This window comes from Anolis carolinensis, chromosome 6, assembly GCF_035594765.1.
Source record: "Anolis carolinensis isolate JA03-04 chromosome 6, rAnoCar3.1.pri, whole genome shotgun sequence".
In the NCBI taxonomy this organism is placed as follows: Eukaryota; Metazoa; Chordata; class Lepidosauria; order Squamata; family Dactyloidae; genus Anolis; species Anolis carolinensis.
In genome coordinates this window covers 78,493,669-78,501,019 of record NC_085846.1, presented here as the reverse complement: position 1 = coordinate 78,501,019, position 7,351 = coordinate 78,493,669, and the positions used below count along the sequence as shown (strand labels likewise).

At 40.3% G+C, this 7,351-nt stretch overlaps 1 pseudogene; it reads left to right on the top strand.

The window, feature by feature from the left end:
* Window positions 1-3,851: 3,851 nt before the first annotated feature.
* The window catches only part of LOC103279146 (heat shock factor protein 2-like), a 138,508-nt pseudogene continuing 135,008 nt past the window's right edge, over window positions 3,852-7,351 (top strand).

Below are 7,351 nucleotides of genomic sequence, written 5' to 3'. Positions count from 1 at the left end.
CTAGATGACCTTGGGTAAGTCAAATTCTGCCAAAGAGCTAGGCCGTGACAAATCCCCTGTGAGCAAATCTTGCCAAGAAAACTTGGGTGGGCCATGCACACCTTGCAAAAATGCCCTTCTATCAACAGAAGGACATGTTTTGAAAAGAAGCCATGAATTTTTTGGCACACAGGACATTGGGTAGATTTGTAAGGTGTGCAAAAATGACCAGGAAGAGAGGAAGGCACATGAGTATTGCCATGGGCTACATTTCATTACTTTCCTGCAAAGAGACATCATAGCATTAGTAATAAAAGATTCTTATTTTAAGAACTATGTAATTTTTTTTAAAAAAATGTTGTTAAAATGTTGTTTTTACTGCAATTGCTGCTGCCAATATGGTAGTTAGGAATATGTCATAATCTGAGGCATTAAATAAGGGGTCCTCAAACTTTTTAAGCAGTGGGCCGGTCCACAATCCTTCAGATTCTTGAGGGGCTGAATTTTCATTTGAAAAAAAAAATGAACAAATTCCTATGCACACTGCACAAGTCTTATTTATAGTGCAAAAACAACAACAATGAAAGAACAATTTTAACCAACATAAACCTATCAGGATTTCAATGGGAAGTGTGGGCCTGCTTCTGGCCAATGAGATAATCAAGTTAATTAGGATTGTTGTTGTTGTGTGCCTTCAAGTCATTTCAGACTTTGGGCGAGCCTAAGTCTAAAACCAGGTAAATGACCTTGGAGAGCCGCATCCGGCTCACAGGCGTTAGTTTGGGAACCCTTGCCTTAAATTGTAGTTTATTTGGCCTTGTGCCGAAAATCAAGCATTGTTTTTAAGACTATAATCCCAAATCTAATTACTAGAGTCCCATTTAACCTAACGAGACCTCAAGGTGAAGAGGCATAAAATAATGCCTGACAATGTTTTGTACCCATGGGAAAATATAGCAGTTCCTGGTAAGCCAGCTGCCACTTTCAAGTTAAGATAGATATTCCAAAATATTTGACTTGGGAATCTGAGTTAAGGTGTGGTGCCATTGAAAATCTTTGGTGCCTTTATTAACTTTCAATAGATTTACTGCAGACAGGTGTAACCTATGGCATATATGATGTGTTTCTAGTAATCTGTTTAATATGGATGTCTCACTCACTAATAAAGCCATGGGTAAGGCTCTTCTTCCAGGAGTGAATATGATGCAATACCCTGCCTTTCATTTTATCACCAAATTAATGCAGGGGAGGAGTGGCCATGTTGTGTGTTGCGCTATTGCAAGAATCAGGCTCCTTCCAGCCAGCATGAAAAAACCTAGTGTGAAAGGCTGCAATCCAACCATTAGAGATTAACATCTTGATTGCCCGAGGAACTGCAAAGCTTGCCTGATGTGTTCATTACTTGCTTCACTGTAGGTGAAACTAAATACTATCATTTAATTTCCTTCCCACCCTATAAATGCTTCATTTTCCATTGCAAATTTCATAATGGTGACCAACCCATTTAGAAAATATCAGAGCTTGGAAAAGTTAGTTTTTTAGACAACAACTACCAGAATCCTCTAGCCAACATGATTCTAGTTTGAAAATATTTTCAGGCTAAAAAGGATTCCAGAGTTTCTTGACAAGATTTATTTGTCAGAGGTTTACCTATCAAGTGGGGTTTATATATCCGTGGAACTCTTATCTGTTTGAAGTAAGTGTGAATGTTGCAATTGACCACCTTGATTAGTATTGAGTGGCCTTTCAGCTTCAAAGCTGAAGCTAATCAATGTGGTCAATTGCAACATTCACACTTGCCTCAAACAGATAAGAGTTCCACAGATATATAAACCCCACCTGCCTAGTTTCCAAAAGACCTCACAACCTCTAAGGATGCCTGCCATACATGTGGGCGAAATGTCAGGAGAGAATGCTTCTGGAACATGACCATACAGCCCAGAAAACTCACAGCAACCCAGTGTCACTTTAATTAGAGTTCTTTCAATATTTTAAAAAATATATATTTAAGCCCCATCAGTGATTTTATAAAAATAAAATCCCAATTAAATGGCTTCTCCTGTGTTTAATTTTATTTGACCAAGGTAATAGTCATGACTATATACACACACACACACAACATTTATATCCTGTCCTTCTCACCTCAAAGAGGACTCAGGGTGGCTGACAAGTTATATGTACATACAATACATATTATTAGCATAGTACAATATTAGTATTGTATATTACTATATTGTCCTCTACCACTACCCTGTTTCCCCGAAAATAAGACAGTGTCTTATATTAATTTTTGCTTCCAAAGATGCGCTAGGTCTTATTTTCAGGGGATGTCTTATTTTTCCACAAAGACGAATTCACATTTATGGTTGAATTTTTTAAAAATGAAAATTTATTATCTACTGTACAGTAGTTGTCATCACAAACCAGCATAACCAAACTGTGAATCCTTTCAAGAATTTCTATATTATATTTTACTAGCTGTGCCCAGCCACGCGTTGCTGTGGCGTTATCTGGTGGTGTCTGTATTTTATAGGTAGTGTGGAAGAGGCCTAAGTGAGACCTAACTTTGCCTGTCCCCTGGGCTGAGTTGGTTGCTAGGAGACCAAGTGGGCAGAGCTTAGCCTTCTAACTGGCAGCAATTGGATAAAAACAATTATTCCTCTCCCTCTAATTAGGACTTTATTTTTCTTTTCTTTTTGTTGTATCAACCTAGAGGCGTGGATGAGGGGTTGTGCTGTCAATTTTTGAGGTTGTGGGGTGTTTAGTTTTGTTGTTTTGTCGGTCGCCAGGATTCCATCACTCTTTTATATATATAGAAGATTGCTATACTGTTTTTAAATTACTGTTTTAAATTTCTGCTCGTATGTAAATTTATGTTGTTGTTGGGCTTCTCCCTGTGTAAGCTGCCCTGAGTCCCTTCTGGGAGATGGAAGTGGGATGCAAGAATAAAGTTATTATTATATTATTATTATTTCTTGTTACAACCTTTATTTCCATGTACAACCATCTATGGTATGTACATTTACCGATCCTGCATGCTTCCAAACAAAAACTTTACTAGGTCTTACTTTTGAGGGAGGCCTTATATTTAGCAATTCAGCAAAACCTCTACTAGGTCTTATTTTCTGGGGATGTCTTATTTTCAGGGAAACAGGGTATACTGTAATATTAGTAATATTACATGTAAAATTGTATTAATACAATATAATATATGTATATAGGTAGATATATACATATAGGTAGATAGCTTAACTAATAGCTAAAAAGATGCTACCAAAAAGCTATTTGATTGTTGGGATTTGTGTGCATGAGTTTGAAGGAAAATGAACAATTAAGAAACTGTAATTTTTTTTGTTGATTTAACTACCATATATAATGCCATCCTTGCATCTCAACATTCCCAAGTTTCTTCATGTATGAAGAGCACACAGGGGATTTGCTGTTATCCTGCAATTTGTGACCCATTAAAGAGGTATGCCTGCTAAAACTGATGGATTCCTAGGGATCTGAGGAAATTGTATTAGTTTTGATGTTGTTGGTGTCCAACCATTTTCTAGAATGGGCAGATAATTCAGCCAGGTGGCACACTGGCCTCTAAAATAGTTTTCTGTTGAATAAAGCCCAGTGAAATAATGTGACAATGAAACAAGCATGAAAATGACTAAAATGGTGGGAGCCCCTGATGGAACCCAAGTTTTGCCCATGATCAGTATTATTCTTTGGTAGAGATGAAAATAGCATACAGTGCGGTGCCTTCTTCAATCTATCCTAATGATGACTTGGTAGACTCACTGGTGGAACATTGTTTTGAGATACTTTGAGGACAATATTCTTTGTATCTACCATGACTTGTACCCAGAAATTAACGCACTATGGCCTTTGATGCTGGGGATGAGGTTAGGCTCAGGAAACCCTGCAACTACAGTAGAGTCTCACTTATCCAACGTTCTGGATTATCCAATGCTTTTTTGTAGTCAATGTTTTCAAAACATCGTGATATTTTGGTGCTAAATTTGTAAATACAGTAATTACTACATAGCATTACTGCGTATTGAACTACTTTTTCTGTCAAATTTGTTGTATAACATGATGTTTTGGTGCTTAATTTGTAAAATCATAACCTAATTTGATGTTTAATAGGCTTTTCCTTAATCTCTCCTTATTATCCAACATATTCACTTATCCAACGTTCTGCTGGCCCGTTTATGTTGGATAAGTGAGACTCTACTGTATGCAGGGCCGGTCGGAGATAAATTTAAATATTAAGCAGGGGTGCTGAAAAGCGCCCCCCGCCGGCCCCGCCTCCTGCGCCCTGGCCCCGCCTCCCACCCAGCGTGCCCTGGCCCCGCCTCCCACGCTGCGTGGGAGGCAGGGCCAGGGCACGCTGGGTGGGAGGCGGGGTCAGGGTTGGCCCCGCCTCCCATGCTATTCGCCCTGGCCCCGCCTCCCACGCAGCGTGGGAGGCGCGGCCAGGGTTGGAAAGAGGGAGGCTTCGCCGCCCGGGGAGGGGAGGAGGGGATCCCTCCTCCCCTTCCCGGGCGGCGAAAGAAGGAGGCTTTGCCGCCCGGGGAGGGGAGGAGGGGATCCCTCCTCCCCTCCCTGGGCGGCGAAAGAGAGAAGCTTCGCCGCCCGGGGAGGGGAGGATGGGATCCCTCCTCCCCTTCCCGGGTGGCGAAAGAGGGAGCCACAAGGCCAGGGCGCACTGGTCGGGCGGCGGGGCACCGTCAGAGCGGTGCCCCGCCTCCTGCCCAGCCTGACGGCTCCCCCCGGGACCTGCGCCCGAGGCGGCGGCGTCACGTGGCCTCTATGGTGGGGCCGGCCCTGACTGTATGTTAAAAGGGTGAGTGGGAAACATGGAACTCCAGATATTGTTGAATTGCCACTCTACCCATTCTAGATAGCATAGTCAATACTGAAGACCTGCAGTACAATAGCAACAGTAGGACTGTGGTTTTCTCCTCTTTGGATCAAGTTGGCCTTCTAGTAGACAGTGAATTAAGAAGGCACCTGTATTTTCAGGATGCCTCATCACAGTATTCAATGCATATTCAAAGTTGTTTTAAAATAGAATATAAACAGTGGCGTACAAATGCTGGTGCCAAACAATTATCAGGAGACAAAGGGCTCTACCAGACAGGCTCTATATCCCAGGATCTGATGCCAGGTTTTCTGTTTATCCCAGATTATCTGGTAGTGTGGACTCATATAATCCAGGTTACAGCAGAAAGCCTGGAATCAGATCCTGGGATATAGGGCTTGTCTGGAAGGGCCCATATACACAGTAACCTCTTTCCTCTTAATGAGAATCCAATGCAGTCCAAATATCAGTTCTAAAAGTAACTTTCAAATGGAAGGAGAAAAAAAAAGGAAAGATGTGAGGCTCGGGATTTTCCTGTTTAAACATTTTTAAATTATGGTATGGTCCCTCTATCCATTGGGGATATGTTAGAAGACTACTGGCTGGTATCTGAAACCACTGATAATAATGGAACCTGTATTTTGACTATGGGCCAGAAGCATAACATAGAATAGTACTGGAAGACCTGGAGGTTTACAAAGATTTCCAGGGAGAATATATTTTTGAGCATGGGTGAGTAAAGTTGTGGATATCCAATCCACGGGTAAGATGGTCACACTATATTAATCTATTTGTCTTTCTTTGGGCTTTGGAGAATCATTCAAATTGTTTGGCTGGAACCCTGCAGTGTAATTACATTGGCATACTTTCTATTGTTTCAGCAACAGCCTTTTATTGTCCTGGTTGAGGGGGTCTATGCACAAATGATTCTTTTTTGCTTCTCTAAGTGTTCAAAACATTTTTGCATTTTCTGTAAGTTTGTATGCATCGGAAACACAATAAGAATGTGCACACCTCCTTTTTCTCACCTAATCCTTGACACACTTGCCAAGACCTAACTTCCTCCCAAAGTCTTTGTTATTCACACTTCAACCAGAATTATACCTTATCCTAATCAACATTTCAATGCCTTAAGGAGTAGACTTCATTCATTGAAGGTACATGTCTTATCACAAAATGTGCTAATGCTTTAAAGGAAAAATTAGGCCTGTATCAAGCTATTTGCTCCAACTATACCAGATTTACTGGATCCCTAATTTTTCAGTGAGTTTATCTGCTTAGTCCAGAGGTTTTGGACGGGAAATACAGTTAAATATATCATTTCAATGAAAGTGTTGTATACAGGAGCAAATGTTTAGGATCTTTCTAACCCAGTGATTCCCAACTTTTTTTTTTTTAACCAGGGCCCACTTTGACCAGGGGATCACTCTCCAACATTAGTACTAAAAGGGTTACAAATCAGTTTTTGGTCAACTTTAGATTCGGTTTGGTTATTTGGGGTGCTGATTCAGAAAATTACATTGGATAGACCATATCAACTCTAGTTTCTAATACAGAGCATATGCCATCCAGTAGTCACCATCTGCTCACCCACAGAAAACCATATTCAATAATCTAGAGCTAATATGGTATATCCAATGCAATGGTCAGTTCTGCGGAAAGGAGCAGAAATAAAAATTAATAAAATAAATAAAGAGGAAGGAAGTTCACGGACCGGATTTTTGTCCTCGTGGCCCACGGCTGAACTGTTGCCCACCGGTTGAGAACCACTGCTCTAACCATTCTACCTAGGATTTTAGGGGCTTTTGTACCTTTAATGGTTTTGTAAAAGAGGGAATCTCAACTGGTGTTTCTTGTTACCTGGTTGTATGATAAACAGTCCCTGCTGAAATTCCCCTTCCCCATAACCATTAAAATATAGGAGAGTTCTCTAGTTTTTACTCTGGCAAACCTATTATTCAATGAAACAAATATATTCTTATATTCTTCTCCTGTTAAGGCAAATCTTACTTTCTTTAAATGACACTGCTTAGAAGTCATTCTTTCTTATAGGCTGTTGTAATGATAAATCACACTCATTAAGATTTCCAATTAAGATTGCAACAGATTGTTGTTTTCAATATATTGGATATTTTAATAAAAAGATTTAAGCACAATTTTGTAAGAAGCCCTTGCTTTTTTGTTAGAAAGATGCTGCTGAACTTCTGCCTGAGTATTTTTTTAAAGGGAAATAGTGATATCTCTATACATTTGTGTACTGGCAGGAAAGGTAGAAACTGCTTGTCACTCTATTCATTTTTGCATATCTTATCACTCCTCCTTGTCTTACTTCTTGGAGGGCAACAAGACAACCCAGATGCCAAACTATGGAACATGTTCTTCTGACACTAGCATCTGGCTCCTTGGCAATTGCATCTAACTGACATGCTGGCAGCTTTGCTGTTGTGTACTCATATATTGGTGTATAAGAAAATTGCAGATGGGCTCTTTTCTCAGATTAATAAAAGATCATCC